Raw genomic sequence first — 13,755 nt, forward strand, 5'->3', positions numbered from 1 at the left:
TTTACACGTATTTTGTACGTTCTATGTATTATGTACTATATTTGTACAACAAAGTAAGCTAGAGAAAAGAAGATGTTCTTAAGAAAAATCACAAGGAAGAGAAAATACATTTACAAGGTTATATTGATAAAAAGAAATTCAGGGCACCTGGGTGGTTCAGTTGGCTAAGCATCTGCCTTCATCTCAGGTCATGATTTCGGGGCCCTGGGATCAAGCCCTGCATTGGGCTCTCTGCTCAGTGGAGAGTCTCCTTCTCCCTCTCCCTCTGCTTTCCATTCTTCCTGCTTGTACTCTCTCTTTCTCTCTCTCTCTGTGTCAAATAAATAAAATCTTCTTTAAAAAAAAAAAAAAATTGTATGTGTCAGTGAACCTGAGAAGTTCAGGCACATATTGTTCGAGAGTCAAGTGTATATAACCTTCCACAGCAAAGGACTTCACAAGGGTTTTGCCTGTGTGATTAAATATAGGACCGTGAGATGGAGAAATGGTGCTGGATGATCTGGGTAAGCCCAGAGGAATTACAAGTTCCTTACTAGAAGAAGGCAGCAGGACATCAGAGAAGAAGATGGGACTCGATGTGACCAGTAAGTAGAGAGGTGAAAAGGAATATGGAGCCACAAGGGAAGGAAAGGTGGCCACCCCTTGATGTGCCAAAATGCAAGAAAACATGTCCTCCCCTAGCACTTGCAGGAGGCACCAGCCCAGGGGGACACTTGGGTGTTTGCCCCCAACAACTGGCATCCAGAGCTGTATTCATTCATGTGTGCTGTGCAGACCGTTAAGGTTGTGATCATCTGTTACAGCAGCCATGAGATACTCATACCTGGGAGGAAGAGTAGCAACAGAGGAACGTAATGATCACTCGTTTTTTTAAGAAACACAGAGCAGGCAAAGGTACAGAACAGCAGAATAGTGCCTTTTGGATGTGCAAGAATGCCATTGCATTTCCAAATACAGGGCACGTAAGAAATGAAGAAGAGAGATCGCTGAGCATCTAGCACAGAGCCTTGGTGAGGACACGTGCACCATTAGAGCTGGTGTTTGTTTTCTCAGCCCTGAACAGTCAAATTATTTGGTAAGTTCTTTTGAAAAAAAGAAAGAAAGAAAGAAAGAAAGAAAGAAAGAAGGAAAGAAAGAAAGAAAGAAAGAAAGAAAGAAAGAAAGAAAGAAATAATGGATTGTTCCAATGACTCTTTAAAATAAATCAAACCATGGGCACCTGGGTGGCTCAGTGGGTTAAGCCGCTGCCTTCGGCTCAGGTTATGATCTCAGGGTCCTGGGATCGAGTCCCACATTGGGCTCTCTGCTCAGCGGGGAGCCTGCTTCCCTCTCTCTCTCTGCCTGCCTCTCTGTCTACTTGTGATCTCTCACTGTCAAATAAATAAATAAAATTAAAAAAAAATCAAACCAAGGATTTTCAGAATCACAAAAACAAGATGGCAGCCCTGTTGAGAACGCCTTCAAACACCACCACACACATTCGATGAAATTGCCTTAAACGGACTTCCTCCTTAAATCCACTCTTATTCTGGTCAGCTATACTGGAATCCCAACTCAATAATATTTTGTTCCTTTTAAAAAATGTAAGCGATGGTTGATGTCACATCATTTCCAAGACTGGTTCTAAGACTTAACACCACAGAAATGGGGATGCGTTTTCAGTGTTGGTGGTGGTGAAACGGGACCAGTATCAGGACACGTTGGCATGATACTTTGATGTTTCCAAACATAAAATGATAAAGGATAGTCATGCACGGTCAGCTGTAGTTACCCTGATTCATTAATTTTTGAGCAAGTTTTGGGTTTAAATATTTTTACATATTTAACTTATGCAACTGATGATATCTTATCAAAACAATTAAATTAATGATGCCTGGGGGCTGCCGCCCGTGGTGCGTCTGACCCTTGGTCTCAGTTCAGGTCAGGATCTCAAGGTTATGAGACTGAGCCCCAGGTTGGGTTCCACACTCAACAGGAGACTGTTTGAGATATTAAATTAGTGGAGATTTCTAATGAAGTCATGATTATAAAAGGCATGTAAATCCTACCAGTGACAGACCAAAGGAACACCTACTCTGAAACGATGACTCTGTGGCCAGCCCCCGTCCCATGGTAAACACCTCCCTCCTGAATCGGTCACTCTGGAAAGGTAAGAAATTCGTGAGGTCACCTATCTTGGACTCAGAATACTCGTCATTCACCCGACGCCCTTGCCTTGTCACCTCGCCAGATTTTATTTGTTAACCTTCTTCCCAGAACAGCATCATTTGAACAAGCCAATCAATTACCATTAAAAGCGCAAGTGAAAAACCAAGCGTTCCCCAAGGAAGGCTTGAATTTTCTAAGTAATTGAGAAGAAAATATAGCGGCTAAAATACTAGTCCATTTAGAAGACTTAATTACAGATAAGTCAATGCTAAATAATTTATATTCTTCTGTGCATATGTATGAGACTAGATCAAGAATTGGGGGAGGGAGGAACCACTGCTTTGCCTCCAAGTGCCTGTTACCTATAGACAAATGGCCTAAGACACCATATTTATTTTCTTCTTATTCCAGGTTAGCAAAATTCAAGGAAGAAAATAATACTCATTCATCTGTAGATAAAAATAAAATGCCTGGCTTCCTGAGTGTGATACTGGGATTTATAGTAAGAAAATTTATTTGATCGTCTTTCTTAGCATAGAGCTCCTAAAACCCTGGGAATTTACTAAGTGTTGAGAGCAATGAAGGTGTTTTGGTTATGTTATGAGGCAATTTTGGGCAAGTATCTAGGAAGGGAAGCTGGTAGCTAGCAGAGACACCTGTGTGATTGATTAGAAGTGGAACTTTCTGTCCTGGCTCTGACCTACCTACCTCGAACCCCAGAAAGGGGAGAAGAGCTGAAGGTTGGATCGGTCACCAGCCCCAATGATTTAACCAATCATGTCTGTGTAATGAAGAAGCCTCCATAAACACCCAAAAGAATGGGTTTCAGAGAGCTTACAGGTTGGTGAAGATGGGGAGGGCTTGGGGAGAGAGGAAGACCCGGAGAGACTATGAGCATGCCAGAGCCTTTGTCCATATGTTACTGGGTTACTCCTGAGTTGTACCCCTTAATAATAACCCTATAATGGAGAGAATAACATGTTTCTTTTTGAGTTCTGTGGATCAACTGCTTTCACAGATTAATAGAACCCAAGGAGAGCATCGTTGGAACCTCTGATCTATACAGCTTGTGGGTCAGAAGTAACAGTGTGAACTTGACATTGGCATGTGACGTGTAAGGTGGGCAGTCTTGCCGGACTGAGCCCTTACCCTGCAGGATCCGACCCTGTCTCCAGGTAGAACTGTAGGACACCCAGCTGCTGTCAGAGACCAGCATTATGGTGTGGGATACCCTCCCGAGCAAAGACATCCTAATGGGTGGTCAGAATCCCCCTTACTAAAACATACGTTCTGCAATGATGTCATCACGTTAAGAAAGACATGCAGAAGAATTTTCTGTGTAATAGAAAAAAGTTGCATCCTCTCAGAGGCTGGTCAGCTCTGGACCACTGTGCAGGGAAGCTTTAGGCACAGAAGGATACCTTCCCTGAGTCGGATGACATTGGCTTCCTGCAGGCTCATTCTCTCCCCTTCTCAGCGAACGGACAGGAGGAGTTAAGAGTAGTCCAGTTCCTTACCTACGTGGTCTACTTAGCCAGGACTGGGCCTCACCCCACTTCAAAACTACGCATTTGAGAGTGCTGACCTGCATTGCCCCAGGCCTTCCTGAGAATCTCCTATGCGCCATGCATTGTGCTTGGTACAGGGAAGAGGGGAAGTTTTCTATGTCCACTGCCAACTGCATATAAAGGACTATGTGAAGGTTCTTGTAAAGGGATAAGGAACAGTGCTGCTGCCCAGTGTATTAACCATGCTTGCATGGGTTCAGTTACATTCTGCCCCACCCAAGTCCTAAATGTTGCCTTTCCCCATTGTCCCACGTCATGGTTAAATAAATTCGTCTTGAGGGATTCCACAGACACTCCTGTTTCGGCAGTCGCTATAAAAAGGGAAAGAAGTAGGGCATGTAAAGGAACATGCTTAAGCGAAAGATCCTCAATCATCTACAAGTGAAATGTAGTTTGTTAATATTTACTACCACAGCATGCCAAGTAGGACATCCAACAACCTGCCAGAGAACAACAAAACAGCCCCATTCCCTATGGATATTAATTACCCACTTCAAGGAAGCATGCTGAGTCAGAATTTTCTTGCTCTCAAATTCTCAAACACACCGAAAATGTAATCAATGAACTCCTTGGCTTTAACTTTACCCAATGCCCTTTGCTCAAAAGTTTAGTGAAGCAGAATGAAGTGACGATAATTGCGTGCACTGAATCAAGTGCTCTTTCTTCTAGATGACAAAACAAGTGGACGGGGGCATGGCCACTCCGGTCCTTAAAGGGAGCCTGAGTCCTAACAGACGCAGCCGTCAGAATTATTGCTACAAGAGTTGAAGAGGAGGCATGGTAACAGGTGTATGTCTGCGGCACCATACATGCTGTATGGATGGTCGTCAAATCTCTCCTTGGTGCGTGGAGACGTCACAGGTGACGTTCCCGAGTGCTCCCAGACCCCACTCACGCATGAATACCATGTTGCAGGTAACAAACACCAGCTCTATGTCTAAAAGAGTGTAGAGGAGGCATTAATGGCATTCCTAACGCGAAAACACATATGCACACACATGTAGCTTGTGTATATGTGCGCACATGTCTAGTACATGCATCATGTGCACACGTGTATCATATGCACATATGTGTGTTATATGTGCATGCATAATTTATTTTATGTTAATGTTCATGGCTGGTGAGTGCAAGATGCTCTCCATGTGAAAACATGCATGTACATACCTTATCTATGTGTGTACATACATAATCCGGTGTCATTTGTGTGCATGCATGTGTTATGTGCATGTGTGTACATGTATGTATCATAGATGCATGTATGACTTATATTAATATTCATGACTGATTTGTGAATCCAAGATGCTCTCCATGTGAAAACACGTATGCACACGTATCTTATGTATATGCATGTACATGTATAATACACCTATCATCTGTGCACATATGTATCATACACGTGTGTATGTGTACATGTATGTATTATATACGCATTCATAATTTATTTTATATTAATATTCATTATTGATTTGTAAATCCAAGATTTCTCCATGTGAAAACATGTATGCACACGTATCTTATTTATGTGTGTACACACATAATACACATGTCTTCTGTGCACACACATGGCTCATATATAATGTGTATATGCATGTATTATATATGAATGAATAATTTATTTTATAGTAATATTCATGATTGATTTGTGAATCCAAGATGTTCTCCATGTGAAAACATGTATGCACATATATCTTATGTATATGTGTACATACATAATGCACATATTTGTGCACACATGTATCACACACATGTGTGTATATGCATGTATTCTGCATGAATGCATAATTTATTTTATATTAATATTCATGACTGATTTGTGAATCCACGATGTTCTTCATGAATGGCCCTGCCGCCCTCCAAAGAATCAAGCCATGTCCTCAAGTATGGATGGGAAAACTCATGGTATACAGTCAAAGAAGAAATATGTTTGGCTTTCCAGGCCCTGTGCTCTGGGACAGTCATTTGATTTTGGCCCAGCAGGTGTACAAGAGCCACAGACAATAAATAAATAAATGCCACGGTGTGGACTGGGTTCCAATAGAAATTTATAGAAACAGGTCACTTGTCCACAGTCATGGCTGACTCACCTTGTGCCTGCATATGTTTCAAGGTCATTTACTCAAAAGTTGAGTTTATTGATGTCCTCCAGAGAAGAACAAAATTGGGCATAAATAACTCATAAATAATGTAAAAGAATCTACATAAATAGATACAATTGCCCCTTTATTCTACTCTGAAATATATATTTCGGCAGAAAAGCAGCATTAAATTAGGGAGAAAAGCAACAAGTACTGTGTTGGTGCAAAGGAAACATTATGGGTTTAGAAAATCGTTGAAAGAAAAAGGATCAAGGAAAACCAAAGTATTTATATTTATCTTCAGTATTAGATATTATATTTTACATATCACATATTTTTATGCCATAGGCCTATAATCACATTGCATATATTATATTTATGTAAGTTTTATATCATTATATTTAAGTCTATATGCCAGTCCCTTTACTAAATGGATTGACAGAACTCCTCTGTGTCCCTCTGAATCACAAAACGTTTAATAGCAGATCTACTGGCATAATGAGCTCAGCACTAGAGTATAAACAAACTATCTGAACATTCAAATTTATTCTTAGCCCCTACGCTAGTCCTCATCATCAGGACCTGTGAGGCACTCATAAATTCAGTTCCATATAATCCTGAAATCCCTATTCATGGTTCATCTCTGCATCTCTATTTTTTTTTAAGATTTTTATTTATTTGTCAGAGAGAGAGCACAAGCAGGGGGAGCAGCAGAGGGGGAAGCAGGCTCCCCACTGAGCAAGGAGCCCAATGAGGGGCTCGATCCCAGGACCCCAGGATCGTGACCTGAGCCGAAGGCAGGCACTTAACCCACTGAGCTACCCAGGCATCTCTCTGCATCTCTTCACTTAAAAATGAAAATTAGGACTCCAGGACAGGATGGAAGGAATTTCTCTTGATCATCAGTTTTGAATGGAACTAATAAGCCATCTTGGGAATAAAACCGAGGAATTTCAAAAGCCATCTCAGACACGTATGAAAATCCACTGCAAAGAGTTTCCTTTCACAGATGTTACCAAAGCAGACAATGATCAGGCAACATAGAAAATATGATTCAAGGGGCATACGTTGAAATTTTCAAGTCTCAGAGAGGTTTCCTCAAAGTTTTTCCTAGGAAGCTCATTGGTATCATTTATAATCACAGATGCCCCCCGGGTGAAAGGGTAATGGATGTCCCGTCTCTTTGTTCTCTACATTTCTCAGCAGCCTGGTCATCAAGAAAGAGCTACTTAGCAGCAGACCTAGATCACAGCACCGTTGCCCCATGCACCTGCCAGCCCCCTTGTAAATGACAGTGACTGCAAACGAAGACCCACAGAGCTCTCACTTCTCACGGACACATGTTGGGAATGCCCAAGCAGGAAAACTCCGTCATAAGCTTTGCATCTAGCCACGCCATCGTCAGGATATAACACAGGAAGTTTTAGCTGGGGATCACCTCTCATCAAGTGTGAATGCCAAGGACACCCTAATTCAGACAGGCTTCAATTTGGAATCAGTCCTCATCAAGGTCATCCCAAAGTGTAAGAACCACCGAGCACGCCCTGATTCAGATGGGCACTTAGACAACCTCTTGCACACATGCGCGCGCGCACACACACACACACACACACGTCCATAATGCCTGGTGCTTTCAAATGCAAATTGAGCCCAAGTGACCATAGCCAAAACCCAAAAGGCCTTTCAAGATACAGAAGTCCTCATTTTGCTCTCCCGATGGCGCAATTTATATAATGTTCCCTCCGGGTTTCATTACGGGAGCTGTCACATTATGAGCTGTGACCGGTCCACAGCTCAGAGCGCGATGCCAGACCTATTACCACGGCTTCTCCTTGGAAGCGGGACAGCCTGATTGTATTAAGCAGAGTGCTCCTAGCACAGCGGCTACCAGAACGATTATGACCAAGCCGCATCGGGCTGCCATTCCAACACTGTACAGTGTGAGAAGGAAGACAAAGCATTCTAAGATTTCATGCCCCCCTGAGATAGCAATACTCCTCCAGGCTGAAAAATGGAAATAAAAACAGGCACAGAGAAATTTTTAAAAAAAGGGGCTTTTTTTTTTTTTAGAAGGCTACACAATTCAAAAGACAAAGGAATTTACATAATGTACTGTTAATGATGATTTAGGTGTATGTGCTGATGAGAAATGTCTCTGTATGTTGAATGTCTTTGGTAAAATAACCTACACAAGCTCAAAATAGAAATCATCTTCCCATCTATAATCATCTTCCAAATCTGCATGTTGATAACAAAAGGGGGACAGCGTGAGTCTTTGTTAATTAAAAATAATCTTTGAAAAAAAAAAATAACTAGCACATTTTTTATGGCAGGAAGTGAGGGCGGAGTTTGCAGATCCAGTTTCTTGGAAACAAGGATTTCATATAAAAACCACGACCTTGACAATCTTGTAGAATTCAGAAATCCTATGGAAATTTGTTACCGACATAGGAAAGATATGAAATTTCGTGGTCACGTCTAAGGAAGGTGAAAGCCGATTGTGGTCTCAATGGTGGAAAATGTTTGGAAGCTTGGTCCGCAGACGGATGAGAAAAATGGTATATAGTGGATATATGAATGATATAATCATAAATACTTTCTCAGCAGGGCTTGAATTGACAGCTGAGCCATGAAAAGACATAACCATTCACCTGAAACATATTAAAACACATCCTTTCTCCTATCTAAGCACGGGAAGGGACAGGTCCAGATTTCGAAGTGTGCAATGATTCCATGAACAAGTGCTCAGAACCAGAGATCACAGAAATATTCTACCCGTGTTCTCTTCCTTGGGATCTGCTCTATTCCTGTTCTCCAGATAGAGGCAAAGATCCCATAGTCTCAGTGGGCCCTTGGCGTGCATTAGAACCACACCTTTGATATTTTGGATCCCATTCTCAAGGGGCCACCATCATTCACATGCCCTCATAGCTTGGGATGCTCTCTCTAGAAGAGAGTGGGTGTTCAGTGTCCCATGGGCTTGAGAGTCAATTTTGGAACGGTTTATACAGGTGACCAGAAAGCTGAGCCTCTCATTTGCATACACTGAATTAATAAGATATAGTCAGCCTTGTAGCTATTTGGAGGAAGAAGCAATTATTACAAAATCCTCAATTTCCAATGCATGCCATTAAAGCACTCCAAACGAGCTTCAAACCACCGCTTTGCACTTTGGTTCATTTCCAACAGATTGTGAGAGAGAAAACTATTTTTACTACAAAAGTAGTCAGAAAGCATTGCCAGGCTACAAATGCCTCAATAACGTAAGTAGGCAGAAGTCAACGATCACTTTTGATACTCACCATTACATTGTCCTTCTGAGAAGATGCCTTTAAAAATGCCTCCATGGACATATAGTTGCCATCTTTTCCATCTCAACACATCCGTTCCTATTAAGATAAAAATGACAAAGAGACATTGGTGCACTCAATAAAACAGATTGGTGAGCCCGCTTCGAAGCCAATGTTCTATTGCTCACATAAACTTTCTTATGGGTTGTTATAGGAACCAGCTGGTAATGGCAGAAAGGGATTCTTAACTGGGTTCCTCATTGGTCTAGGTGCTCATCATGATAGGACACCTGCACAGGTGTGGCTAACTGTAGAAGCCCTGACCCGCCACACTGGTCATCATGTGGCAAAACGATTTTTAGAATCAATGGAGACAGATTAAGAATTCCAGTCTCGTCTGCATTCATTCCGGCTCTGTTCCATGCTTCTTGATGATGACAATCAATTTAGCGCATGTCTACGTGCGATCTAGCTTATTTAAGAGTTTTAAATCCTTGCAAAACGCAGTTGGCCAAGAGAGCCCATCCGTGTTCTGGTTAGAAGAATGAAGCCGGAGTCTGCAGACATTGTGCTTTCCCCTACAGGCAATGGGTCAGGATGGGAAGGCGTAACACTGGGCTCTTTCCTGGCTGCACTGTGAGAAAACTCGCGTTCACTGCAGCAGTAATCTTCCCAGGATTGTCGAGCATTCTTCTTGTCATCTCAACATGACATCTTCTGTCTAGAAGCGTCTCACGCAACGCTGCCCCTTCTACTCACAAGTGACGGTCACAACAAGGCAAGTGGGTCCTTGTGAGCTATTTGACAGAATACCAGCTTGCCACGGACACCATTTCAGAGTGCTAGGAAGGAGAGGGAGCGGAAAGAGAGACTACCTCATTTAATGCACTCCTCACGCTACCTCAATGCTTGAGGAGTCTTAGGACCAAGTAGATGAGGTCTTTGGGTTTCAAAGCTAACGAGCTAGCACATTATTAAACTGTCGGAAGGCAGGCTCCTATTTTAAGGATGCTTTGATTACTTGTATCAACTAGCACAATTACTTATTACTAGGTGTTTCAGGAACAGTGTTGATTAAGTATATTTTTGAAAACGAATTCGTACGTCACCACAATCACAATGGCATTCCCCATCGCTGACCCTTCTATAGCCGTGCTGGGTGGCTATCAGAACACCTGTTTTATAGTTGGAAAACCAGTGTTCACATGCTAAGTCACGTGGCTCATAGGCTTTGTGGCGGAGGGAGGCAGAGCTGAGTCTCCCTGTACGTCCATGACCACACACTTAACCCAATCGAGCTGCCTCATCACTAAAAGAATCATAGCTAACATGTACACACTGGGTCAACATTTCACACATCATCTTCTCAAGAAGCATAGAAGGTAGGGAAGAGTATTACCACCATGAGCTGAAAAGGGGGAACCAGAAGGATATTAGGCAATGAGCCCAAGAGCACAGAGCCGCAAACGGAGGGCTGGACTCCAATGAGGTAGCCTGCTACCCAGGCTCAGGTGGGACAATGAACATCTTTTCTGTTTCACATCCTCAGCTTCCCCCCACACACACACACACTGTGGGAATCTATAGCTGAAATGCTTTTCACCCGCAAAATGGGCTATTTGATATCCACAGCAATGAGAGACTCATAGTGCATGAGTCATGTAGGCAGTAGACGCTCACTGAACACCAGCTATCCCCACACTGTACCATTAATACCACAACTTGAAAACTGGCCCTATTTCTATTTCACTATGATCACAGGTCCTCTCTTGGCTCTGACCCATAAACAAGTGTTAAATACACAACTACAAAGTTAACTATATATGTGGTTGAGGAAAGTTCTAGAAACATTAGTATGAATTATGTCTGACTGGCCGAATTTTTTTCTTTCTTGTGATGGGGACAAGACAAATGGTCCTTAATTATTATCTTGAGGTTGAGTTTTTGTTGGTTTCTTGCCTTATTTTGTTTGTTTGTTTTTAAGATACGCAAGTAGGACAGAATGATTCATCATATCGACTTGTGTTTTATTTTAAAATCTGATATTACTAAACTCTGATAGAACAAAATCAATAGTCCTATCCCATGGTCATCTAGTTGACTGGAAGTCTCTGGGAAGAACTCAGTTCATCTGTATTCCATAATACCAACCGGTATTCGAAGCTGGTACACCCTACATCAGGAATGCTTCTACCTGTCCTGCTTCCCCCGTCCCATCATCTCCCCCACCTCTCTTAATGGAGCCTACCCTCCCCCAATCTTATTGTATTATGTCTCCTGCTGTGCAAGGCCAAATACATTCCAAATATTTTTAGTTTCTTCATCAAGGATAACCCTTTAGGTGTGAACTCACAACGTAGCATTCTCCCAGACTGGTTTTTCTGTGAGAAATTGCCCAACACTGAGGAGTCTGAGACAGAGATGGGCCCATTAGGATATCCATCCAAGTTATGCCACTTTGGGACTAACCGTTGAAAATCAAGGAAGGATAGAAATCACCAACAGGCCCCCATGCAAATACGCCATTTTTCTCATCTGTTTTTGGCTTCATGATTCACCATGGGACATGTTGTGGGGAGCCTTACTTTGTGTATCTGAAGCTATATTATAAGATATAGTCATGTGTCGAATGTTAAAGAAGGTTAAAGAATAAACTCTCTAGATTAAAATATTACTTTTTTTAAGGTAAAAATACTTCTTGGTGTTGGTGAGGATGCAGAGAAAGGCGAACCCTCCTACACTGTTGGTAGGAATGCAAGCTGTGCAGACACTCTGGAAAACATCATGGAGGTTCCTCAAAAAGTTGAAAATAGAGCTACCTTACAACCCAGCAATGGACTATTGGGTATTTACCCTAAAGATACAAATGTAGTGATCTGAAGGGAAATGTGCACCCCAATGTTCACAGCAGCAACGTCCACTATAGCCAAACTATGGAAAAAACCTAGATGTCCACCCACAGATGAATGGATTAAGAAGATGAGGGATATATAGATACATACACAATGGAATACTATGCAGCCATCAAAAACGACATGAATTTTGACATTTGCAAAGACATGATTGGAACCAAAGGGTATTATGCTAAGCGAAATAAGTCAATAAGAGAAAGAGAACTATCATGTGATCTGTCTGGATATGAGGAATTTGAGAGGCAAGGCAGGGGGTCATGGCGGGTAGGGAGAGAAACATGAAACAAGATGGGACCAGGGAGGGAGACAAAACATAAGAGACTCTTAATCTCACAATATAAACTGAGGGTTGCTGGGGGTGAGGGGGTAGGGATAGGGCGGCTGGGTTATGGACATTGGGGAGGGTATGTGCTATGGTGAGTGCTGTGAAGTGTGTAAGCCTGATGATTCACAGACCTGTACCCTGGGGCTAATAATACATTATATGCTAATTTTTAAGAACCTGTAATATTTGGGAAAAACGTATTAATAAAATATGCTTTGGGGATGCAATAATTGACTATGGAAAAAACAATACTTGTTGATTTTACTATTACATTTGGACTGCATGGCCTATACTGAAGGTCTTAAAAGACAGAGAAGCGTGACTACAAATTGCTGATTATTTTGGAAGTCATATTACACTTTATAATCTAAGGTCTGACCTTATCACGCACTTACATTTGTAATGACTTGCTCTGTACTTAATATTTATTCATGGATATAGAAAAGAATCCTTTTTTTTTTTAAAGTTTGTGGGGTTTTTTTCATTTTTTTGGTTTTCTTAGTCATGTCCACACTGAACATAGGACTTGAACCTACAACCCCAGGATTGAGAGTCACATAGCCTAGTGACTGAGCCCTAATTAAAGCAATATTTATGAGTCACTAATATATTAACAATATCATAGCTCATTAATATATTAGCAAATGTTGCGATAACATTATCATTTCATTTCAACAGAATCTTAGCCTGTAGACAGTACCTTCATCAAAGCATACAGACCTTTTGAGGAACAGGAGGCGTGGAATGGAGAATGATGAGCTCCACACTAAGACAATGCTTCAAGGAAGCCTCTCCATAAGCTTTCATCTTTACAACTGAAGATACGGAGCTTCGTGAAGACGTTCATAGCCATTCCCATTCACTCTGGGTAGTAGGTCAAGAGGATACCTAGAATACAAGAGAGAAAGATATAAATGCCTTCCTAAAAGATGGCATCCGTGGGCCTCCAAGAGGTCTTGGGCTTGCGTGGGCTTTCCAAGAGGGCATTGATACAATTGTATCCCTTTGTACCTAAGTAACTTGTAATAAATATTGTCCAGAACTCCAGTGACAAAGGAATAGAAAGTACCAGGCTAAGTGAAGCTGACCACCCCAGGAAAGTCTTAGGAGCTGCAGAGAAGAGTGTCTAAAGAGAGGGGGTGAGAAGGGCCTTATTTGCCAGAGTAGAGCCTACAGAAAGCATGAGCAGGCAGCTGCACCAGAGCCCATGGGGTCCTCAAGAGGTCCACACCATGACTCAGTTCGGGACTCCCTAGGCCTCAGCAGCACCGTTACGAATGGCTGCACCAGGCTTGCACACATGTGTACAAAACCAGGAGAAGAGAAACTCTTTTTTAAAACCTAAACATATATCAGGGTGCCTGGGTGGCTCAGTGGGTTAACATCTCTGCCTTCGGCTCAGGTCATGATCTCAAGGTCCTGGGATTGAGCACCGCA

General features: G+C 42.1%; 1 protein-coding gene across 8 annotated transcripts in view; it reads right to left on the minus strand.

The window, feature by feature from the left end:
• The window catches only part of NLGN4X (neuroligin 4 X-linked), a 298,374-nt gene that overhangs the window by 251,516 nt on the left and 33,103 nt on the right, over nucleotides 1-13,755 (minus strand). For all 8 annotated transcript variants that reach the window (XM_032331040.1, XM_032331043.1, XM_032331041.1 and 5 more), the window contains 2 exons: nucleotides 13,039-13,206; nucleotides 9,094-9,180 (listed from right to left, as the gene is read on the minus strand). The gene's annotated coding sequence lies outside the window, so the exon portion shown is untranslated. The remainder of the gene's footprint in view (nucleotides 1-9,093; nucleotides 9,181-13,038; nucleotides 13,207-13,755) is intronic.

This window comes from Mustela erminea, chromosome X (assembly GCF_009829155.1).
Source record: "Mustela erminea isolate mMusErm1 chromosome X, mMusErm1.Pri, whole genome shotgun sequence".
Lineage (NCBI taxonomy): Eukaryota > Metazoa > Chordata > Mammalia > Carnivora > Mustelidae > Mustela > Mustela erminea.